The sequence below is a fragment of the Rutidosis leptorrhynchoides genome, chromosome 4, assembly GCF_046630445.1.
Source record: "Rutidosis leptorrhynchoides isolate AG116_Rl617_1_P2 chromosome 4, CSIRO_AGI_Rlap_v1, whole genome shotgun sequence".
Taxonomy (NCBI): domain Eukaryota; kingdom Viridiplantae; phylum Streptophyta; class Magnoliopsida; order Asterales; family Asteraceae; genus Rutidosis; species Rutidosis leptorrhynchoides.
Genome location: NC_092336.1, coordinates 311,206,017 through 311,233,431, shown reverse-complemented (window position 1 = coordinate 311,233,431; position 27,415 = coordinate 311,206,017).

Below are 27,415 nucleotides of genomic sequence, written 5' to 3'. Positions count from 1 at the left end.
AATAATAAGGGAAAGGGTATAAAAATAGAGAAATCTAATTCCAACCCCGATGAACTTTATATGTATCGTCAACCCCCGAAGTCCTTAAGTTGTAACAATGACCCGGGAACCTCTAAACCACCAGGTTTTTCTAAACCAATGTGGAAAATTACGGCTCGTATTAGGGGAACATCATATATCCCTAGAAACTTGGCAAAACGAACCAAAACCGAAGAAGAAGAAACAAGCGAGTCGGAATAAGATAGTTGTATTCGTGTGGTGTAATATATGTAATATAGTGTGCTTATGCTTTATGATATATGTAAAAATTGCTTGTATTAATAAGTATTTTTTTTATGAATCTAACTCTTGTCTATTTTACAGTATAAAAACACAAAATGGATAGACAACCCAATATTTTAAGAGACCTACCCGGAGACATGATTGATGAAATCTTGTCTAGAGTCGGTCAGAATTCTTCAGCACAACTATTTAAGGCGAGATCAGTTTGTAAGACATTCGAAGAACGTTCCAAGAATGCCTTGGTTTATAAAAGGCTTTCGTTCGAAAGATGGGGGATATCACATTGGGAAATCCATAAGTTACGATGTGTTTACTTTGACGCATATATTGCGGGGAACCCAAATGCTATTTTACGCAATGGGTTAAGAAATTATTTTGACTCAATATATCCGAATATTGGACTTCGTGATTTAGAAAAAGCAGCTAACATGCAACATAAAGAAGCATGTTATGCTTATGGATTAGTAATGTTCGCTTCTCACCAAAGTGAGAATAAGAACATCGGGCTACAACTATTAAACAAAACGTTCCCACAAGTGACGGAGTCGGTAATTGGGGTAAGAAATGAGGTTTTTAGATTATTACGGGACTGTTGGACATTACGTAACCCTCGTCCCTTTGACGACGTTACAACACGCAGTCTTATCAACGGCCATAACGGTTTTGTTCCACAAGACCAAGGATGGGAAGTAATCCTAGTAAAACCAGAATGCATGACTTGTTTCTGGAAGTATGAATTACGTGTCTTTATTGCCTTTGCTGAACGACTTGTGTACTAGCTAGAATTATCTTCACAACCATCTTGTATCAAATTTATTGTGTGCTATATTTCATGCTATATGTAAAATAAGCGGTATTGTAAGTTTGTAAAATATTGTGTAAAAGTTTGAACGCGAAATATTATTATAATCAGTTTTTCATATAGAATTGTAGTAGTTGAATTGTATATTAGCTACTAAGTATGAACTTAACGGGTAGGTACTACCCGAATTTAAACTTATAAAACGCTAATATGAAGAAAAAGCTTTTATAAATGAGTTCATATTATGCTACGAAATACTATTAACTACTCTTAATATTCTGTATGATTAACTTGTTCCATTTGACTATTTTGAAGGAAATGGCACCGACTACTCGACACACCGTGAATATGAATGAAGAGGAATTCCGTACTTTTCTAGCTTCAAACATAGCCGCAGTACAGGCTGCGCTACATACCAACAATAACCTTTGATCTAGCAGTACAGGAAATCGTGTAGGATGCACCTACAAAGAATTCACTGCCTGCAAACCTTTGGAATTTGACGGAACCGAAGGACCGATCGGATTGAAACGGTAGACCAAGAAGGTCGAATCGGTGTTTGCCATAAATAAGTGTACTGAAGAGGACAAAGTGAAGTACGATACGCATACCTTCACAGGTTCTGCGTTAACATGGTGGAATACCTATCTAGAGCAAGTGGGACAAGACGATGCGTACGCACTACCGTGGTCAGCATTCAAGCACTTGATGAACGAAAAGTACCGTCCCAGAACCGAGGTCAATAAGCTCAAGACAGAACTTAGAGGGTTACGAACCCAAGGATTTGATATTACCACGTACGAAAGACGATTCACAGAATTGTGCCTATTGTGTCCGGGAGCGTTCGAAGATGAGGAAGAGAAAATCGACGCGTTTGTGAAAGGATTACCAGAAAGAATCCAAGAAGATATAAGTTCACACGAGCCTGCCTCCATACAACAGGCATGTAGAATGGCTCACAAACTAGTGAACCAGATTGAAGAAAGAATTAAAGAACAGACTACTGAAGAGGCCAATGTGAAGCAAGTCAAAAGAAAGTGGGAGGAAAACGGTGATAAGAATCACCAATACAACAACAACAACAATTACAACAATAATCGCAACAATTATCCCAACAATCGCAACATCAATCGCAACTACAACAAACGGCCCAACAACAACAACAACAGCAACTACAACAATCATTCCAATAACAATAATAACCGCAACAACAACAATCAGAAGCAGCTATGCCAAAGGTGTGAAAAGTATCACTTGGGGTTCTGCACCAAATTTTGCAACAAGTGTAAAAGAAATGGTCATAGCGCGGTGAAGTGTGAGGTCTACGGACCAGGGGTTAATAGAACGAAAGGAACAAATGGTGTCGGAACGAGTAATGGCGGAGCAAGTAGTGTCGGAGCAAGTTATGCCAATGTAGTTTGTTATAAATGTGGGAAAGCAGGCCACATTATTAGAAATTGCCCGAACCAGGAGAACACGAATGGACAAGGCCGCGGAAGAGTTTTCAATATTAATGCGGCAGAGGAACAGAAAGACCCGGAGCTTGTTACAGGTACGTTTCTTATTGATAATAAATCTGCTTACGTTTTATTTGATTCGGGTGCGGATAGAAGCTATATGAGTAGAGATTTTTTGTGCTAAATTAAGTTGTCCATTGACGCCTTTGGATAGTAAATTTTTACTAGAATTAGTAAATGGTAAATTAATTTCAGCAGATAATATATGTCGGAATCGAGAAATTAAACTGGTTAGCGAAACATTTAAGATTGATTTGATACCAGTAGAGTTAGGGAGTTTTGATGTGATAATCGGTATGGACTGGTTGAAAGAAGTGAAAGCAGAGATCGTTTGTTACGAAAATGCAATTCGCATTATACGAGAAAAAGGAAAACCCTTAATGGTGTACGGAGAAAAGGGCAACACGAAGCTACATCTTATTAGTAATTTGAAGGCACAAAAACTAATAAGAAAAGGTTGCTATGCTGTTCTAGCACACGTCGAAAAGTACAAACTGAAGAAAAGAGCATCAATGATGTTCCCATTGCAAAAGAATTTCCCGATGTATTTCCGAAAGAATTACCGGGATTACCCCCACATCGATCCGTTGAATTTCAAATAGATCTTGTACCAAGAGCTGCACCAATAGCTCGTGCTCCTTACAGACTCGCACCCAGCGAGATGAAAGAACTGCAAAGCCAATTACAAGAACTTTTAGAGCGTGGTTTCATTCGACCAAGCACATCACCGTGGGGAGCTCCTGTTTTGTTTGTCAAGAAGAAAGATGGTACATTCAGGTTGTGTATCGACTACCGAGAGTTGAACAAACTTACCATCAAGAACCGCTACCCACTACCGATAATCGACGACTTATTTGATCAACTACAAGGCTCGTCTGTTTATTCAAAGATTGACTTACGTTCCGGGTATCATCAAATGCGGGTGAAAGAATATGATATTCCAAAGACTGCTTTCATGAAATGTCCCGTTCTTATTGATTAAAAACGTTCCATATTAATTGATTTCGTTGCGAGGTTTTGACCTCTATATGAGACGTTTTTCAAAGACTGCATTCATTTTTAAAACAAACCATAACCTTTATTTCATAAATAAAGGTTTAAAAAGCTTTACGTAGATTATCAAATAATGATAATCTAAAATATCCTGTTTACACACGACCATTATATAATGGTTTACAATACAAATATGTTACATCGAAATTAGTTTCTTGAATGCAGTTTTTACATAATATCATACAAACATGGACTCCAAATCTTGTCCTTATTTTAGTATGCAACAGCGGAAGCTCTTAGTATTCACCTGAGAATAAACATGCTTTAAATGTCAACAAAAATGTTGGTGAGTTATAGGTTTAACCTATATATATCAAATCGTAACAATAGACCACAAGATTTCATATTTCAATACACATCCCATACATAGAGATAAAAATCATTCATATGGTGAACACCTGGTAACCGACAATAACAAGATGCATATATAAGAATATCCCCATCATTCCGGGACACCCTTCGGATATGATATAAATTTCGAAGTACTAAAGCATCCGGTACTTTGGATGGGGTTTGTTAGGCCCAATAGATCTATCTTTAGGATTCGCGTCAATTAGGGTGTCTGTTCCCTAATTCTTAGATTACCAGACTTAATAAAAAGGGGCATATTCGATTTCGATAATTCAACCATAGAATGTAGTTTCACGTACTTGTGTCTATTTTGTAAATCATTTATAAAACCTGCATCTATTCTCATCCCAAAAATATTAGATTTTAAAAGTGGGACTAAAACTCACTTTCACAGATTTTTACTTCGTCGGGAAGTAAGACTTGGCCACTGGTTGATTCACGAACCTATAACAATATATACATATATATCAAAGTATGTTCAAAATATATTTACAACACTTTTAATATATTTTGATGTTTTAAGTTTATTAAGTCAGCTGTCCTCGTTAGTAACCTACAACTAATTGTCCACAGTTAGATGTACAGAAATAAATCGATAAATATTATCTTGAATCAATCCACGACCCAGTGTATACGTATCTCAGTATTGATCACAACTCAAACTATATATATTTTGGAATCAACCTCAACCCTGTATAGCTAACTCCAACATCACATATAGAGTGTCTATGGTTGTTCCGAAATATATATAGATGTGTCGACATGATAGGTCGAAACATTGTATACGTGTCTATGGTATCTCAAGATTACATAATATACAATACAAGTTGATTAAGTTATGGTTGGAATAGATTTGTTACCAATTTTCACGTAGCTAAAATGAGAAAAATTATCCAATCTTGTTTTACCCATAACTTCTTCATTTTAAATCCGTTTTGAGTGAATCAAATTGCTATGGTTTCATATTGAACTCTATTTTATGAATCTAAACAGAAAAGTATAGGTTTATAGTCGGAAAAATAAGTTACAAGTCGTTTTTGTAAAGGTAGTCATTTCAGTCGAAAGAACGACGTCTAGATGACCATTTTAGAAAACATACTTCCACTTTGAGTTTAACCATAATTTTTGGATATAGTTTCATGTTCATAATAAAAATCATTTTCTCAGAATAACAACTTTTAAATCAAAGTTTATCATAGTTTTTAATTAACTAACCCAAAACAGCCCGCGGTGTTACTACGACGGCGTAAATCCGGTTTTACGGTGTTTTTCGTGTTTCCAGGTTTTAAATCATTAAGTTAGCATATCATATAGATATAGAACATGTGTTTAGTTGATTTTAATAGTCAAGTTAGAAGGATTAACTTTTGTTTGCGAACAAGTTTAGAATTAACTAAACTATGTTCTAGTGATTACAAGTTTAAACCTTCGAATAAGATAGCTTTATATGTATGAATCGAATGATGTTATGAACATCATTACTACCTTAAGTTCCTTGGATGAACCTACTGGAAAAGAGAAAAATGGATCTAGCTTCAATGGATCCTTGGATGGCTCAAAGTTCTTGAAGCAAAATCATGACACGAAAACAAGTTCAAGTAAGATCATCACTTGAAATAAGATTGTTATAGTTATAGAAATTGAACCAAAGTTTGAATATGATTATTACCTTGTATTAGAATGATAACCTACTGTAAGAAACAAAGATTTCTTGAGGTTGGATGATCACCTTACAAGATTGGAAGTGAGCTAGCAAACTTGAAAGTATTCTTGATTTTATGAAACTAGAACTTTTGGAATTTATGAAGAACACTTAGAACTTGAAGATAGAACTTGAGAGAGTTCAATTAGATGAAGAAAATTGAAGAATGAAAGTGTTTGTAGGTGTTTTTGGTCGTTGGTGTATGGATTAGATATAAAGGATATGTAATTTTGTTTTCATGTAAATAAGTCATGAATGATTACTCATATTTTTGTAATTTTATGAGATATTTCATGCTAGTAGCCAAATGATGGTTCCCACATGTGTTAGGTGACTCACATGGGCTGCTAAGAGCTGATCATTGGAGTGTATATACCAATAGTACATACATCTAAAAGCTGTGTATTGTACGAGTACGAATACGGGTGCATACGAGTAGAATTGTTGATGAAACTGAACGAGAATGTAATTGTAAGCATTTTTGTTAAGTAGAAGTATTTTGATAAGTGTATTGAAGTCTTTCAAAAGTGTATAAATACATATTAAAAGACTACATGTATATACATTTTAACTGAGTCGTTAAGTCATCGTTAGTCGTTACATGTAAGTGTTGTTTTGAAACCTTTAGGTTAACGATCTTGTTAAATGTTGTTAACCCAATGTTTATAATATCAAATGAGATTTTAAATTATTATATTATCATGATATTATCATGTATGAATATCTCTTAATAGGATATATATACATTAAATGTCTTTACAACGATAATCGTTACATATATGTCTCGTTTAAAAATCATTAAGTTAGTAGTCTTGTTTTTACATATGTAGTTCATTGTTAATATACTTTATTATATGTTTTCTTATCATAGTATCATGTTAACTATATATATATATCCATATATATGTCATCATATAGTTTTTACAAGTTTTAACGTTCGTGAATCACCGATCAACTTGGGTGGTCAATTGTCTATATGAAACATATTTCAATTAATCAAGTCTTAACAAGTTTGATTGCTTAACATGTTGGAAACATTTAATCATGTAAACATCAATCTCAATTAATATATATAAACATGGAAAAGTTCGGGTCACTACAGTACCTACCCGTTAAATAAATTTCGTCCCGAAATTTTAAGCTGTTGAAGGTGTTGACGAATCTTCTGGAAATAGATGCGGGTATTTCTTCTTCATCTGATCTTCACGCTCCCAGGTGAACTCGGGTCCTCTACGAGCATTCCATCGAACCTTAACAATTGGTATCTTGTTTTGCTTAAGTCTTTTAACCTCACGATCCATTATTTCGACGGGTTCTTCGATGAATTGAAGTTTTTCGTTGATTTGGATTTCATCTAACGGAATAGTGAGATCTTCTTTAGCAAAACATTTCTTTAAATTCGAGACGTGGAAAGTGTTATGTACAGCCGCGAGTTGTTGAGGTAACTCTAGTCGGTAAGCTACTGGTCCGACACGATCAATAATCTTGAATGGTCCAATATACCTTGGATTTAATTTCCCTCGTTTACCAAATCGAACAACGCCTTTCCAAGGTGCAACTTTAAGCATGACCATCTCTCCAATTTCAAATTCTATATCTTTTCTTTTAATATCAGCGTAGCTCTTTTGTCGACTTTGGGCGGTTTTCAACCGTTGTTGAATTTGGATGATCTTCTCGGTAGTTTCTTGTATAATCTCCGGACCCGTAATCTGTCTATCCCCCACTTCACTCCAACAAATCGGAGACCTGCACTTTCTACCATAAAGTGCTTGAAACGGTGCCATCTCAATGCTTGAATGGTAGCTGTTGTTGTAGGAAAATTCTGCTAACGGTAGATGTCGATCCCAACTGTTTCCGAAATCAATAACACATGCTCGTAGCATGTCTTCAAGCGTTTGTATCATCCTTTCGCTCTGCCCATCAGTTTGTGGATGATAGGCAGTACTCATGTCTAGACGAGTTCCTAATGCTTGCTGTAATGTCTGCCAGAATCTTGAAATAAATCTGCCATCCCTATCAGAGATAATAGAGATTGGTATTCCATGTCTGGAGACGACTTCCTTCAAATACAGTCGTGCTAACTTCTCCATCTTGTCATCTTCTCTTATTGGTAGGAAGTGTGCTGATTTGGTGAGACGATCAACTATTACCCAAATAGTATCAAAACCACTTGCAGTCCTTGGCAATTTAGTGATGAAATCCATGGTAATGTTTTCCCATTTCCATTCCGGGATTTCGGGTTGTTGAAGTAGACCTGATGGTTTCTGATGCTCAGCTTTGACCTTAGAACACGTCAAACATTCTCCTACGTATTTAGCAACATCGGCTTTCATACCCGGCCACCAAAAATGTTTCTTGAGATCCTTGTACATCTTCCCCGTTCCAGGATGTATTGAGTATCTGGTTTTATGAGCTTCTCTAAGTACCATTTCTCTCATATCTCCAAATTTTGGTACCCAAATCCTTTCAGCCCTATACCGGGTTCCGTCTTCCCGAATATTAAGATGTTTCTCCGATCCTTTGGGTATTTCATCCTTTAAATTTCCCTCTTTTAAAACTCCTTGTTGCGCCTCCTTTATTTGAGTAGTAATGTTATTATGAATCATTATATTCATAGATTTTACTCGAATGGGTTCTCTATCCTTCCTGCTCAAGGCATCGGCTACCACATTTGCCTTCCCCGGGTGGTAACGAATCTCAAAATCGTAATCATTCAATAATTCAATCCACCTACGCTGCCTCATATTCAGTTGTTTCTGATTAAATATGTGTTGAAGACTTTTGTGGTCGGTATATATAATACTTTTGACCCCATATAAGTAGTGCCTCCAAGTCTTTAATGCAAAAACAACCGCGCCTAATTCCAAATCATGCGTCGTATAATTTTGTTCGTGAATCTTCAATTGTCTAGACGCATAAGCAATCACCTTCGTTCGTTGCATTAATACACAACCGAGACCTTGCTTTGATGCGTCACAATAAATCACAAAATCATCATTCCCTTCAGGCAATGACAATATAGGTGCCGTAGTTAGCTTTTTCTTCAATAACTGAAACGCTTTCTCTTGTTCATCATTCCATTCAAATTTCTTCCCTTTATGCGTTAATGCAGTCAAGGGTTTTGCTATTCTGGAAAAGTCTTGGATGAACCTTCTGTAGTAACCAGCTAGTCCTAAAAACTGGCGTATGTGTTTCGGAGTTTTCGGGGTTTCAAGCTTTTCAACAGTTTCTATCTTTGCCGGATCCACCTTAATAGCTTCTTTGTTCACTATGTGACCGAGGAATTGAACTTCTTCCAACCAAAATGCACACTTTGAAAACTTAGCGTACAATTCTTCCTTCCTCAATACTTCTAACACCTTTCTCAAATGTTCACCGTGTTCTTGGTTATTCTTTGAGTAAATAAGTATGTCATTAATGAAAACAATGACAAACTTGTCAAGGTATGGTCCACACACTCGGTTCATAAGGTCCATGAACACAGCTTTTGCATTAGTTAAACCAAACGGCATGACCATAAACTCGTAATGACCGTAACGTGTTCTGAAAGCAGTCTTTGGAATATCATCTTCTTTCACCCGCATTTGATGATACCCGGAACGTAAGTTAATCTTTGAATAAACAGACGAGCCTTGTAGTTGATCAAATAAGTCGTCGATTCTCGGTAGTGGGTAGCGGTTCTTAATGGTAAGTTTGTTCAACTCTCGGTAGTCGATACACAACCTGAATGTACCATCTTTCTTCTTGACAAACAAAACAGGAGCTCCCCACGGTGATGTGCTTGGTCGAATGAAACCACGCTCTAAAAGTTCTTGTAATTGGCTTTGCAGTTCTTTCATCTCGCTGGGTGCGAGTCTGTAAGGAGCACGAGCTATTGGTGCAGCTCCTGGTACAAGATCTATTTGAAATTCAACGGATCGATGTGGGGGTAATCCCGGTAATTCTTTCGGAAATACATCGGGAAATTCTTTTGCAATGGGAACATCATTGATGCTCTTTTCTTCAGTTTGTACTTTCTCGACGTGTGCTAGAACAGCATAGCAACCTTTTCTTATTAGTTTTTGTGCCTTCAAATTACTAATAAGATGTAGCTTCGTGTTGCCCTTTTCTCCGTACACCATTAAGGGTTTTCCTTTTTCTCGTATAATGCGAATTGCATTTTTGTAACAAACGATCTCCGCTTTCACTTCTTTCAACCAGTCCATACCGATTATCACATCAAAACTCCCTAACTCTACTGGTATCAAATCAATCTTAAATGTTTCGCTAACCAGTTTAATTTCTCGATTTCGACATATATTATCTGCTGAAATTAATTTACCATTTGCTAATTCGAGTAAAAATTTACTATCCAAAGGCGTCAATGGACAACTTAATTTAGCACAAAAATCTCTACTCATATAGCTTCTATCCGCACCCGAATCAAATAAAACGTAAGCAGATTTATTGTCAATAAGAAACATACCCGTAACAAGCTCCGGGTCTTCCTGTGCCTCTACCGCATTAATATTGAAAACTCTTCCACGGCCTTGTCCATTCGTGTTCTCCTGGTTCGGGCAATTTCTAATAATGTGGCCTGGTTTTCCACATTTATAACAAACTACATTGGCATAACTTGCTCCGACACTACTTGCTCCGCCATTACTCGTTCCGACACCATTTGTTCCTTTCGTTCTATTAACCCCTGGTCCGTAGACCTCACACTTCGCCGCGCTATGACCATTTCTTTTACACTTGTTGCAAAATTTGGTGCAGAACCCCGAGTGATTCTTTTCACACCTTTGGCATAGTTGCTTCTGATTGTTGTTGTTGTTGCGGTTATTATTGTTGTTGGGATGATTGTTGTAGTTGCTGTTGTTGTTGTTGTTGTTGTTGTTGTTGGGCCGTTTGTTGTAGTTGCGATTGATGTTGCGATTGTTGGGATAATTGTTGCGATTATTGTTGTAATTGCTGTTGTTGTTGTATTGGTGATTCTTATCACCGTTTTCCTCCCACTTTCTTTTGACTTGCTTCACATTGGCCTCTTCAGCAGTCTGTTCTTTAATTCTTTCTTCAATCTGGTTCACTAGTTTGTGAGCCATTCTACATGCCTGTTGTATGGAGGCGGGCTCGTGTGAACTTATATCTTCTTGGATTCTTTCCGGTAATCCTTTCACAAACGCGTCGATCTTCTCTTCCTCATCTTCGAATGCTCCCGGACACAATAGGCACAATTCTGTGAATCGTCTTTCGTACGTGGTAATATCAAATCCTTGGGTTCGTAACCCTCTAAGTTCTGTCTTGAGCTTATTGACCTCGGTTCTGGGACGGTACTTCTCGTTCATCAATTGCTTGAATGCTGACCACGGTAGTGCGTACGCATCATCTTGTCCCACTTGCTCTAGATAGGTATTCCACCATGTTAACGCAGAACCTGTGAAGGTATGCGTAGCGTACTTCACTTTGTCCTCTTCAGTACACTTACTTATGGCAAACACCGATTCAACCTTCTCGGTCCACCGTTTCAATCCGATCGGTCCTTCGGTTCCATCAAATTCCAAAGGTTTGCAGGCAGTGAATTCTTTGTAGGTGCATCCTACACGATTTCCTGTACTGCTAGATCCAAGGTTATTGTTGGTATGTAGCGCAGCCTGTACTGCGGCTATGTTTGAAGCTAGAAAAGTACGGAATTCCTCTTCATTCATATTCACGGTGTGTCGAGTAGTCGGTGCCATTTCCTTCAAAATAGTTAAATGGAACAAGTTAATCATACAGAATATTAAGAGTAGTTAATAGTATTTCGTAGCATAATATGAACTGATTTATAAAAGCTTTTTCTTCATATTAGCGTTTTATAAGTTTAAATTCGGGTAGTACCTACCCGTTAAGTTCATACTTAGTAGCTAATATACAATTCAACTACTACAATTCTATATGAAAAACTGATTATAATAATATTTCGCGTTCAAACTTTTATACAATATTTTACAAACTTACAATACCGCTTATTTTACATAAAGCATGAAATATAGCACACAATAACTTTGATACAAGATAGTTGTGAAGACAATTCTAGCTAGTACACAAGTCGTTCAGCAAAGGCAATAAATACACGTAATTCATACGTCCAGAAACAAGTCATGCATTCTGGTTTTACTAGGACTACTTCCCATCCTTGGTCTTGTGCAACATAACCGTTATGGCCGTTGATAAGACAGCGTGTTGTAACGTCATCAAAGGGACGAGGGTTACGTAATGTCCAACAGTCCCGTAATAATCTAAAAACCTCATTTCTTACCCCAATTACCGACTCCGTCACTTGTGGAAACGTTTTGTTTAATAGTTGTAGCCCGATGTTCTTGTTCTCACTTTGGTGAGAAGCGAACATTACTAATCCGTAAGCATAACATGCTTCTTTATGTTGCATGTTAGCCGCTTTTTCTAAATCACGAAGTCCAATATTCGGATATATTGAGTCAAAATAATTTCTTAACCCGTTGCGTAAAATAGCATTTGGGTTCCCCGCAATATATGCGTCAAAGTAAACACATCGTAACTTATGGGTTTCCCAATGTGATATCCCCCATCTTTCAAACGAAAGTCTCTTATAAACCAAGACATTCTTGGAACGTTCTTCGAATGTCTTACAAACTGATCTCGCCTTAAATAGTTGTGCCGAAGAATTCTGGCCGACTCTAGACAAGATTTCATCAATCATGTCTCCGGGTAGGTCTCTTAAAATATTGGGTTGTCTATCCATTTTGTATTTTTAAACTGTAAAATAGACAAGAGTTAGATTCATAAAAAAAAATACTTATTAATACAAGCAATTTTTACATATATCATAAAGCATAAGAACACTATATTCCATATATTACACCACACGAATACAACTTTCTTATTCCGACTCGCTCGTTTCTTCTTCTTCGGTTTTGGTTCGTTTTGCCAAGTTTCTAGGGATATATGATGTTCCCCTAATACGAACCGTCGTTGTCCACATTGGTTTAGAAAAACCTGGTGGTTTAGAGGTTCCCGGGTCATTGTTACAACTTAAGGACTTCGGAGGTTGACGATACATATAAAGTTCATCGGGGTTGGAATTAGATTTCTCTATTTTTATGCCCTTTCCCTTATTATTTTCTTTTGCCTTTTTAAATTCAGTTGGGGTAATTTCTATAACATCATCGGAATTCTCGTCGGAATCCGATTCATCGGAGAATTGGTAATCCTCCCAATATTTTGCTTCCTTGACGGAAACACCATTGACCATAATTAACTTTGGTCGGTTGGTTGAGGATTTTCTTTTACTTAACCGTTTTATTATTTCCCCCACCGGTTCTATTTCTTCATCCGGTTCCGATTCTTCTTCCGGTTCCGATTCTTCTTCCGGTTCCGACTCTTCTTCCGGTTCCTCTTCGGGAACTTGTGAATCAGTCCACAAATCATTCCAATTTACATTTGACTCTTAATTATTATTAGGTGAGTCAATGGGACTTGTTCTAGAGGTACACATCTATCACATAATATCAAACACGTTAAGAGATTAATATATCACATAATATTCATATGTTAAAAATATATAGTTTCCAACAAAAATGTTAAGCAATCATTTTTAAAGAAAACACGGTCGAAGTCCAGACTCACTAATGCATCCTAACAAACTCGATAAGACACACTAATGCAAATTTTCTGGTTCTCTAAGACCAACGCTCTGATACCAACTGAAATGTCCCGTTCTTATTGATTAAAAACGTTCCATATTAATTGATTTCGTTGCGAGGTTTTGACCTCTATATGAGACGTTTTTCAAAGACTGCATTCATTTTTAAAACAAACCATAACCTTTATTTCATAAATAAAGGTTTAAAAAGCTTTACGTAGATTATCAAATAATGATAATCTAAAATATCCTGTTTACACACGACCATTACATAATGGTTTACAATACAAATATGTTACATCGAAATTAGTTTCTTGAATGCAGTTTTTACATAATATCATACAAACATGGACTCCAAATCTTGTCCTTATTTTAGTATGCAACAGCGGAAGCTCTTAGTATTCACCTGAGAATAAACATGCTTTAAATGTCAACAAAAATGTTGGTGAGTTATAGGTTTAACCTATATATATCAAATCGTAACAATAGACCACAAGATTTCATATTTCAATACACATCCCATACATAGAGATAAAAATCATTCATATGGTGAACACCTGGTAACCGACAATAACAAGATGCATATATAAGAATATCCCCATCATTCCGGGACACCCTTCGGATATGATATAAATTTCGAAGTACTAAAGCATCCGGTACTTTGGATGGGGTTTGTTAGGCCCAATAGATCTATCTTTAGGATTCGCGTCAATTAGGGTGTCTGTTCCCTAATTCTTAGATTACCAGACTTAATAAAAAGGGGCATATTCGATTTCGATAATTCAACCATAGAATGTAGTTTCACGTACTTGTGTCTATTTTGTAAATCATTTATAAAACCTGCATGTATTCTCATCCCAAAAATATTAGATTTTAAAAGTGGGACTAAAACTCACTTTCACAGATTTTTACTTCGTCGGGAAGTAAGACTTGGCCACTGGTTGATTCACGAACCTATAACAATATATACATATATATCAAAGTATGTTCAAAATATATTTACAACACTTTTAATATATTTTGATGTTTTAAGTTTATTAAGTCAGCTGTCCTCGTTAGTAACCTACAACTAATTGTCCACAGTTAGATGTACAGAAATAAATCGATAAATATTATCTTGAATCAATCCACGACCCAGTGTATACGTATCTCAGTATTGATCACAACTCAAACTATATATATTTTGGAATCAACCTCAACCCTGTATAGCTAACTCCAACATTCACATATAGAGTGTCTATGGTTGTTCCGAAATATATATAGATGTGTCGACATGATAGGTCGAAACATTGTATACGTGTCTATGGTATCTCAAGATTACATAATATACAATACAAGTTGATTAAGTTATGGTTGGAATAGATTTGTTACCAATTTTCACGTAGCTAAAATGAGAAAAATTATCCAATCTTGTTTTACCCATAACTTCTTCATTTTAAATCCGTTTTGAGTGAATCAAATTGCTATGGTTTCATATTGAACTCTATTTTATGAATCTAAACAGAAAAGTATAGGTTTATAGTCGGAAAAATAAGTTACAAGTCGTTTTTGTAAAGGTAGTCATTTCAGTCGAAAGAACGACGTCTAGATGACCATTTTAGAAAACATACTTCCACTTTGAGTTTAACCATAATTTTTGGATATAGTTTCATGTTCATAATAAAAATCATTTTCTCAGAATAACAACTTTTAAATCAAAGTTTATCATAGTTTTTAATTAACTAACCCAAAACAGCCCGCGGTGTTACTACGACGGCGTAAATCCGGTTTTACGGTGTTTTTCGTGTTTCCAGGTTTTAAATCATTAAGTTAGCATATCATATAGATATAGAACATGTGTTTAGTTGATTTTAATAGTCAAGTTAGAAGGATTAACTTTTGTTTGCGAACAAGTTTAGAATTAACTAAACTATGTTCTAGTGATTACAAGTTTAAACCTTCGAATAAGATAGCTTTATATGTATGAATCGAATGATGTTATGAACATCATTACTACCTTAAGTTCCTTGGATGAACCTACTGGAAAAGAGAAAAATGGATCTAGCTTCAATGGATCCTTGGATGGCTCAAAGTTCTTGAAGCAAAATCATGACACGAAAACAAGTTCAAGTAAGATCATCACTTGAAATAAGATTGTTATAGTTATAGAAATTGAACCAAAGTTTGAATATGATTATTACCTTGTATTAGAATGATAACCTACTGTAAGAAACAAAGATTTCTTGAGGTTGGATGATCACCTTACAAGATTGGAAGTGAGCTAGCAAACTTGAAAGTATTCTTGATTTTATGAAACTAGAACTTTTGGAATTTATGAAGAACACTTAGAACTTGAAGATAGAACTTGAGAGAGTTCAATTAGATGAAGAAAATTGAAGAATGAAAGTGTTTGTAGGTGTTTTTGGTCGTTGGTGTATGGATTAGATATAAAGGATATGTAATTTTGTTTTCATGTAAATAAGTCATGAATGATTACTCATATTTTTGTAATTTTATGAGATATTTCATGCTAGTAGCCAAATGATGGTTCCCACATGTGTTAGGTGACTCACATGGGCTGCTAAGAGCTGATCATTGGAGTGTATATACCAATAGTACATACATCTAAAAGCTGTGTATTGTACGAGTACGAATACGGGTGCATACGAGTAGAATTGTTGATGAAACTGAACGAGAATGTAATTGTAAGCATTTTTGTTAAGTAGAAAAATTTTGATAAGTGTATTGAAGTCTTTCAAAAGTGTATAAATACATATTAAAAGACTACATGTATATACATTTTAACTGAGTCGTTAAGTCATCGTTAGTCGTTACATGTAAGTGTTGTTTTGAAACCTTTAGGTTAACGATCTTGTTAAATGTTGTTAACCCAATGTTTATAATATCAAATGAGATTTTAAATTATTATATTATCATGATATTATCATGTATGAATATCTCTTAATAGGATATATATACATTAAATGTCTTTACAACGATAATCGTTACATATATGTCTCGTTTAAAAATCATTAAGTTAGTAGTCTTGTTTTTACATATGTAGTTCATTGTTAATATACTTTATTATATGTTTTCTTATCATAGTATCATGTTAACTATATATATATATCCATATATATGTCATCATATAGTTTTTACAAGTTTTAACGTTCGTGAATCACCGATCAACTTGGGTGGTCAATTGTCTATATGAAACATATTTCAATTAATCAAGTCTTAACAAGTTTGATTGCTTAACATGTTGGAAACATTTAATCATGTAAACATCAATCTCAATTAATATATATAAACATGGAAAAGTTCGGGTCACTACATTTCAGAACATGTTACGGTCATTATGAGTTTATGGTCATGCCGTTTGGTTTAACTAATGCACCAGCTGTGTTCATGGATCTTATGAACCGAGTGTGTGGACCATACCTTGACAAGTTTGTCATTGTTTTCATTGATGACATACTTATTTACTCAAAGAATGACCAAGAACACGGTGAACATTTGAGAAAGGTGTTAGAAGTATTGAGGAAGGAAGAATTGTACGCTAAGTTTTCAAAGTGTGCATTTTGGTTGGAAGAAGTTCAATTCCTCGGTCACATAGTGAACAAAGAAGGTATTAAGGTGGATCCGGCAAAAATAGAAACTGTTGAAAAGTGGGAAACCCCGAAAACTCCGAAACACATACGCCAGTTTTTAGGACTAGCTGGTTACTACAGAAGGTTCATCCAAGACTTTTCCAGAATAGCAAAACCCTTGACTGCATTAACGCATAAAGGGAAGAAATTTGAATGGAATGATGAACAAGAGAAAGCGTTTCAGTTATTGAAGAAAAAGCTAACTACGGCACCTATATTGTCATTGCCTGAAGGGAATGATGATTTTGTGATTTATTGTGACGCATCAAAGCAAGGTCTCGGTTGTGTATTAATGCAACGAACGAAGGTGATTGCTTATGCGTCTAGACAATTGAAGATTCACGAACAAAATTATACGATGCATGATTTGGAATTAGGCGCGATTGTTTTTGCATTAAAGACTTGGAGGCACTACTTATATGGGGTCAAAAGTATTATATATACCGACCACAAAAGTCTTCAACACATATTTAATCAGAAACAACTGAATATGAGGCAGCGTAGGTGGATTGAATTATTGAATGATTAAGACTTTGAGATTCGTTACCACCCGGAGAAGGCAAATGTGGTAGCCGATGCCTTGAGCAGGAAGGACAGAGAACCCATTCGAGTAAAATCTATGAATATAATGATTCATAATAACCTTACTACTCAAATAAAGGAGGAGCAACAAGGAGTTTTAAAAGAGGGAAATTTAAAGGATGAAATACCCAAAGGATCGGAGAAGCATCTTAATATTCGGGAAGACGGAACCCGGTATAGGGCTGAAAGGATTTGGGTACCAAAATTTGGAGATATGAGAGAAATGGTACTTAGAGAAGATCATAAAACCAGATACTCAATACATCCTGGAACGGGGAAGACGTACAAGGATCTCAAGAAACATTTTTGGTGGCCGGGTATGAAAGTCGATGTTGCTAAATATGTAGGAGAATGTTTGACGTATTCTAAGGTCAAAGCTGAGCATCAGAAACCATCAGGTCTACTTCAACAACCCGAAATCCCGGAATGGAAATGGGAAAACATTACCATGGATTTCATCACTAAATTGCCAAGGACTGCAAGTGGTTTTGATACTATTTGGGTAATAGTTGATCGTCTCACCAAATCAGCACACTTCCTGTCAATAAGAGAAGATGACAAGATGGAGAAGTTAGCACGACTGTATTTGAAGGAAGTCGTCTCCAGACATGGAATACCAATCTCTATTATCTCTGATAGGGATGGCAGATTTATTTCAAGATTCTGGCAGACATTACAGCAAGCATTAGGAACTCGTCTAGACATGAGTACTGCCTATCATCCACAAACTGATGGGCAGAGCAAAAGGACGATACAAATGCTTGAAGACATGCTACGAGCATGTGTTATTGATTTCGGAAACAGTTGGGATCGACATCTACCGTTAGCAGAATTTTCCTACAACAACAGCTACCATTCAAGCATTGAGATGGCGCCGTTTGACGCACTTTATGGTAGAAAGTGCAGTTCTCCGATTTGTTGGACTGAAGTGGGGGATAGACAGATTACGGGTCCGGAGATTATACAAGAAACTACCGAGAAGATCATCCAAATTCAACAACGGTTGAAAACCGCCCAAAGTCGACAAAAGAGCTACGCTGACATTAAAAGAAAAGATATAGAGTTTGAAATTGGAGAGATGGTCATGCTTAAAGTTGCACCTTGGAAAGGTGTTGTTCGATTTGGTAAACGAGGGAAATTAAATCCAAGGTATATCGGACCATTCAAGATTATTGATCATGTCGTACCAGTAGCTTACCGACTTGAGTTACTTCAACAACACGCGGCTGTACATAACACTTTCCACGTCTCGAATTTGAAGAAATGTTTTGCTAAAGAAGATCTCACTATTCCGTTAGATGAAATCCAAATCAACGAAAAACTTCAATTCATCGAAGAACCCGTCGAAATAATGGATCGTGAGGTTAAAAGACTTAAGCAAAACAAGATACCAATTGTTAAGGTTCGATGGAATGCTCGTAGAGGACCCGAGTTCACCTGGGAACGAGAAGATCAGATGAAGAAGAAATACCCGCATTTATTTCTAAAAGATACGTCAACACCTCCAACTGCTTAAAATTTCGGGACGAAATTTATTTAACGGGTAGGTACTGTAGTGACCCGAACTTTTCCATGTTTATATATATTAATTGAGATTGATATTTACATGATTAAATGTTTCCAACATGTTAAGTAATCAAACTTTTTAAGACTTGATTAATTGAAATATGTTTCATATAGACAATTGACCACCCAAGTTAACCGGTGATTCACGAACGTTAAAACTTGTAAAAACTATATGATGACATATATATGGATATATATATAGTTAACATGATACTATGATAAGTAAACATATCATTAAGTATATTAACAATGAACTACATATGTAAAAACAAGACTACTAACTTAATGATTTTTAAACGAGACATATATGTAACGATTATCGTTGTAAAGACATTTAATGTATATATATATAATATTAAGAGATATTCATACATGATAATATCATGATAATATAATAATTTAAAATCTCATTTGATATTATAAACATTGGGTTAACAACATTTAACAAGATCGTTAACCTAAAGGTTTCAAAACAACACTTACATGTAACGACTAACGACGACTTAACGACTCAGTTAAAATGTATATAAATGTAGTGTTTTAATATGTATTTATTCACTTTTAAAAGACTTCAATACACTTATAAAAATACTTCTACTTAACAAAAATGCTTACAATTACATCCTCGTTCAGTTTCATCAACAATTCTACTCGTATGCACCCGTATTCGTACTCGTACAATACACAGCTTTTAGATGTATGTAATATTGGTATATACACTCCAATTATCAGCTCTTAGCAGCCCATGTGAGTCACCTAACACATGTGGGAACCATCATTTGGCAACTAGCATGAAATATCTCATAAAATAACAAAAATATGAGTAATCATTCATGACTTATTTACATGAAAACAAAATTACATATCCTTTATATCTAATCCATACACCAACGACCAAAAACACCTACAAACACTTTCATTCTTCAATTTTCTTCATCTAATTGATCTCTCTCAAGTTCTATCTTCAAGTTCTAAGTGTTCTTCATATATTCTACAAGTTCTAGTTACATAAAATCAAGAATACTTTTAAGTTTGCTAGCTCACTTCCAATCTTGTAAGGTGATCATCCAACCTCAAGAAATCTTTGTTTCTTACAGTAGGTTATCATTCTAATACAAGGTAATAATCATATTCAAACTTTGGTTCAATTTCTATAACTATAACAATCTTATTTCAAGTGATGATCTTACTTAAACTTGTTTTCGTGTCATGATTCTGCTTCAAGAACTTCGAGCCATCCAAGGATCCGTTGAAGCTAGATCCATTTTTCTATTTTCCATTAGGTTTATCCAAGGAAATTAAGGTAGTAATGATGTTCATAACATCATTCGATTCATACATATAAAGCTATCTTATTCGAAGGTTTAAACTTGTAATCACTAGAACATAGTTTAGTTAATTCTAAACTTGTTCGCAAACAAAAGTTAATCCTTCTAACTTGACTTTTAAAATCAACTAAACACATGTTATATATCTATATGATATGCTAACTTAATGATTTAAAACCTGGAGACACGAAAAACACCGTAAAACCGGATTTACGCCATCGTAGTAACACCGCGGGCTGTTTTGGGTTAGTTAATTAAAAACTATGATAAACTTTAATTTAAAAGTTGTTATTCTGAGAAAATGATTTTTATTATGAACATGAAACTATATCCAAAAATTATGGTTAAACTCAAAGTGGAAGTATGTTTTCTAAAATGGTCATCTAGACGTCGTTCTTTCGACTGAAATGACTACCTTTACAAAAGTTAATCCTATACTTTTTCTGTTTAGATTCATAAAATAGAGTTCAATATGAAACCATAGCAATTTGATTCACTCAAAACGGATTTAAAATGAAGAAGTTATGGGTAAAACAAGATTGGATAATTTTTCTCATTTTAGCTACGTGAAAATTGGTAACAAATCTATTCCAACCATAACTTAATCAACTTGTATTGTATATTATGTAATCTTGAGATACCATAGACACGTATACAATGTTTCGACCTATCATGTCGACACATCTATATATATTTCGGAACAACCATAGACACTCTATATGTGAATGTTGGAGTTAGCTATACAGGGTTGAGGTTGATTCCAAAATATATATAGTTTGAGTTGTGATCAATACTGAGATACGTATACACTGGGTCGTGGATTGATTCAAGATAATATTTATCGATTTATTTCTGTACATCTAACTGTGGACAACTAGTTGTAGGTTACTAACGAGGATAGCTGACTTAATAAACTTAAAACATCAAAATATATTAAAAGTGTTGTAAATATATTTTGAACATACTTTGATATATATGTATATATTGTTATAGGTTCGTGAATCAACCAGTGGCCAAGTCTTACTTCCCGACGAAGTAAAAATCTGTGAAAGTGAGTTATAGTCCCACTTTTAAAATCTAATATTTTTGGGATGAGAATACATGCAGGTTTTATAAATGATTTACAAAATAGACACAAGTACGTGAAACTACATTCTATGGTTGAATTATCGAAATCGAATATGCCCTTTTTATTAAGTCTGGTAATCTAAGAATTAGGGAACAGACACCCTAATTGACGCGAATCCTAAAGATAGATCTATTGGGCCTAATAAACCCCATCCAAAGTACCGGATGCTTTAGTACTTCGAAATTTATATCATATCCGAAGGGTGTCCCGGAATGATGGGGATATTCTTATATATGCATCTTGTTAATGTCGGTTACCAGGTGTTCACCATATGAATGATTTTTATCTCTATGTATGGGATGTGTATTGAAATATGAAATCTTGTGGTCTATTGCTACGATTTGATATATATAGGTTAAACCTATAACTCACCAACATTTTTGAATCATTAGGGTGTCTGTTCCCTAATTCTTAGATTACCAGACTTAATAAAAAAGGGCATATTCGATTTCGATAATTCAACCATAGAATGTAGTTTCACATACTTGTGTCTATTTTGTAAATCATTTATAAAACCTGCATGTATTCTCATCCCAAAAATATTAGATTTTAAAAGTGGGACTATAACTCACTTTCATAGATTTTTACTTCGTCGGGAAGTAAGACTTGGCCACTGGTTGATTCACGAACCTATAACAATATATACATATATATCAAAGTATGTTCAAAATATATTTACAACACTTTTTAATATATTTTGATGTTTTAAGTTTATTAAGTCAGCTGTCCTCGTTAGTAACCTACAACTAGTTGTCCACAGTTAGATGTACAGAAATAAATCGATAAATATTATCTTGAATCAATCCACGACCCAGTGTATACGTATCTCAGTATTGATCACAACTCAAACTATATATATTTTGGAATCAACCTCAACCCTGTATAGCTAACTCCAACATTCACATATAGAGTGTCTATGGTTGTTCCGAAATATATATAGATGTGTCGACATGATAGGTCGAAACATTGTATACGTGTCTATGGTATCTCAAGATTACATAATATACAATACAAGTTGATTAAGTTATGGTTGGAATAGATTTGTTACCAATTTTCACGTAGCTAAAATGAGAAAAATTATCCAATCTTGTTTTACCCATAACTTCTTGATTTTAAATCCGTTTTGAGTGAATCAAATTGTTATGGTTTCATATTGAACTCTATTTTATGAATCTAAACAGAAAAAGTATAGGTTTATAGTTAGAAAAATAAGTTACAAGTCATTTTTGTAAAGGTAGTCATTTCAGTCGATAGAACGACGTCTAGATGACCATTTTAGAAAACATACTTCCACTTTGAGTTTAACCATAATTTTTGGATATAGTTTCATGTTCATAATAAAAATCATTTTCCCAGAATAACAAATTTTAAATCAAAGTTTATCATAGTTTTTAATTAACTAACCCAAAACAGCCCGCGGTGTTACTACGACGACGTAAATCCGATTTTACGGTGTTTTTCGTGTTTCCAGGTTTTAAATCATTAAGTTAGCATATCATATAGATATAGAACATGTGTTTAGTTTATTTTAAAAGTCAAGTTAGAAGAATTAACTTTTATTTGCGAACAAGTTTATAATTAACTAAACTATGTTCTAGTTATTACAAGTTTAAACCTTCGAATAAGATAGCTTTATATGTATGAATCGAATGATGTTATGAACATCATTACTACCTCAAGTTCCTTGGATAAACCTACTGGAAATGAGAAAAATAGAGCTAGCTTCAAAGGATCCTTGGATGGCTTGAAAGTTCTTGAAGCAGAATCATGACACAAAAACAATTTCAAGTAAGATTTCCACTCGAAATAAGATTGTTATAGTTATAGAAATTGAATTAAAGTTTGAATATAATTATTACCTTGTATTAGAAAGATAACCTACTATAAGTAACAAAGGTTTCTTGATCTTGGATGATTACTTGGAATGGATTTAGAAAACTTGGAAGTAAACTTGCAATCTTGGAAGTATTCTTGATTTTATGAAACTAGAACTTTTGGAATTTATGAAGACCACTTAGAACTTGAAGATAGAACTTGAGAGAGATCAATTAGATGAAGAAAATTGAAGAATGAAAGTGTTTGTAGGTGTTTTTGGTCGTTGGTGTATGGATTAGATATAAAGGATATGTAATTTTGTTTTCATGTAAATAAGTCATGAATGATTACTCATATTTTTGTAATTTTATGAGATATTTCATGCTAGTTGCCAAATGATGGTTTTCACATGTGTTAGGTGACTCACATGGGCTGCTAAGAGCTGATCATTGGAGTGTATATACCAATAGTACATACATCTAAAAGCTGTGTATTGTACGAGTACGAATACGGGTGCATACGAGTAGAATTGTTGATGAAACTGAACGAGGATGTAATTGTAAGAATTTTTGTTAAGTAGAAGTATTTTGATAAGTGTCTTGAAGTCTTTCAAAAGTGTATGAATACATATTAAAACACTACATGTATATACATTTTAACTGAGTCGTTAAGTCATCGTTAGTCGTTACATGTAAATGTTGTTTTGAAACCTTTAGGTTAACGATCTTGTTGAATGTTGTTAATCCATTATTTATTATAACAAATGAGATGTTAAATTGTTATATTATCATGATATTATGATATATAATATATCTTAGTATGATATATATACAGTTAAATGTCGTTACAACGATAATCGTTACATATATGTCTCGTTTCGAAATCATTAAGTTAGTAGTCTTATTTTTACATATGTATTTCATTGTTAATACACTTAATAATATATATACTTATCATTTAAGATAATTAACCAAGTGTATCAATATCTTAAAATGATTCATATGTACCTAGTATGATGTTGTTATAACGATAATTGTTATATATATCGTTTTCGAGTTTCTTAAATTAATAGTCTCATTTTTATGTATATACCTCATTGTTAAAATACCTAATGAGATACATACTTATAATAAAATCATGTTAAATATATATATAACCATATATATGTCATCGTATAGTTTTTACAAGTTTTAACGTTCGTGAATCACCGGTCAACTTGGGTGGTCAATTGTCTATATGAAACCTATTTCAATTAATCAAGTCTTAACAAGTTTGATTGCTTAATATGTTGGAAACACTTAATCATGTAAATAACAATTTCATTTAATATATATATAAACATGGAAAAGTTCGGGTCACTACACATGGGTGCAGGCAGCATCAACATAATTATTGTAGGGATTCCCTACAAGACTGGATCCAAGCACGTTAGCTATCAGACCTGGTATACCCTTCTTAAGCTCAGCAAAATTACCTTTGCCTTTCTCTGCCCTCCGGAGAAGCTCAGCAGACTTTTCCCTCTCTGCATTCAGCTGCTTCTCCAGCTCACCCACTTTCACCTGCTCCTCTTCAACTTTTTTCTTCTCAGCATCCCTTTCCCCTTGCAGAACAACAGCGACATCTTGAGCACTTTTTAGCTCAACTTCTTTAGCCTTTATTATTTTCTGCGCATCACTTAAGGCACGCTCAGCATCAGCAGCTCTTTTACGAGCATTTGCACCTTCAGCTATGTCTTTACGGGCGATAGCAAGAATAGACTCTTGATGCTTCTGCAGTTGTAGCACAGAGTCCAGATGATTGGTTAGCAGCACATGAGCTGCCATAGTTGATTCCCTGAGTTGATCAGAACGGAGAGCGGTGAATTGGGGTTTCAGCTTAGGGATAACACAACCCTGTACAAGAAAAAAAAATTATGAGTAATTTAAGGCAACTCACATCAATAAGTTATAAACGTATACATGCAGAAGGTCTTTCATTCATACATGAAGAAGAGTTGCAAATTATTTATCCTTAGTGGCAGGGTTTGCAATGATGGCCTGCAAAGCCTTCACATGAGCAGGAAGAGTTGGCTCTTGTACATTGGAGGATGTGATAGCTGGGTTAGTGATATTAGGAGGAGGAGAATGATAAGCAGAGTTGCCTTCTGGCCTATCTTCGTGAAATTCAGATTCATCGAATGGAGTAAAGTTTGGGTCAGGTGTTTTCAGGCCCTTCTCTCCTTCACTTTCAAGAATCTCCTCCGACCTCCGTTCACCGCCCTCCGCGGCCTTCCCTTGGCTATCATCCGACTCTGCTAAAATCACTAACAAGAACAAATTAGCATTATGAACAAACATAACGGTTGTAAGCAAAAACATGTGAATTTTCAAGAAAGCACAGAATGGACATACTTCTCCTTCGTTTCTGCTTTTTTCCCTCCTCTGTACTCTTCGCCCTTTTAGAACCTATGCTCTTCTTTCTTGTCTTTTGGGTTGGAGGAGGAGTGGGGTTAGTTTCACCCGTGATGTCAACTGACCCCGATGTTTGTTGATCGGCAGTGGTGGTATCATCCGCTGTCCGCTCAGTGTCTGTATGTTCAGACTCGGATTCACTGATTAAGCTGCTAACAGCAATTTCTTTCCCCTTTTCAGCAGCAGCAGCATCAGCAGCAGCTTTAGTTTCAGCTGCAACTCTCTCCGCCTCTAGCTCTTCAGCAGTTTTGTCACGAGCAGTGACCTCTACATCATCATCAAGATCAGCGGATAAAAGAGCAGAGCGAACCTGTATCACGAAGTTGGCTGCAAAAATTACACATAAACAGCAATATAAGTAAACATGACAAACAATAGACACAAATCTATATATAATAGGATGATCATATCACATCCTACCCTAGTTTTTCTCACGAAGTACTGGCACAGAATTGCTTGGCCATTCTTGACTCACTTTGCACAGCACAAGAATTCCCTCATACCTTTCGTATGATCTGGGCGGAAGACGGAGCTCTTTCAAGCTATTTACTATCCGCTGCTCTGAGGGAGAAATCTTAACTCCCTTTCCTATACCAGCATCAATAGCACCCCATTCCCGGATAACGGAGTACTCTTCCGGAATAACGGTGTCATCAACAAAGAAAAATGGACTTTTCCAGTCCTTCAAATTTGAAACTCTATTCGGACCAACAAAATGGTTATTTTTCTTACTATCAATAGTAAGCCAGCAATCACTAATTGTGCGAATTCTAAACAAAGAGATAAAAACTTTAATGCGAGGCTTTATATTAATAGCATTGCAGTACATTTCAAAAAGGATGATTTTTTGAAGGCCGTGGGGATGCATTTGACTAAGACAGGCCTTATAATATCTAAGAAGGCGAAGAAGAAAGTTAGTAACGGGAACACGGAGGTTGCCGTGGGTAATTTGTAAGGCGTATAAAGTAATTTTCCCCTCAGGAGGGTTGTCAGCAGTTTGTCTATTGGTGGGAAGAACAGGGTTGTATTGATTGAGATGGCGGAAGGCAATCTTTAAGCCATCTAAATATTCACTTGTCAATGATGAAGCCATCGTGCTAACTTCTGGAATGTCAGCGGTATTTGACGAAGAAGGCTTAGCGTGCTCTTGGCCAGTACTCCGTGTAGAAGCCATGATAATACAGTAAAAGATATCAACAAGAAGAAAATAGCAGTAAGATGAAGTGTACTGACCTTGGAAGACGGTAAACCTTAAAAAGTTGAAGATTGAAGAAGGCGATGAAGATTTGGGGGAGAAATATGCTTTTTAGATCTTGGCAAAAGTAAAAAAGTGATGGTAACAGGGTTATGACGGTTTTTATAGGGGTTCATCGGTGCAATTTTTATGGCCATGATTGAGACACGTGTATGGGTAAGTTTAAACGAAGGGTACGAAATAACACTTTTTACAGCTGGAGGCGCGTGGATGATCTCAGCCGTAAAAAATTAATCATAACAGCGTCAATAAAATTCGTCTGCATTTAATGCCTAAAATGTTTTCCCCGATGCAAGTGGGCAATGAACAGGCTGG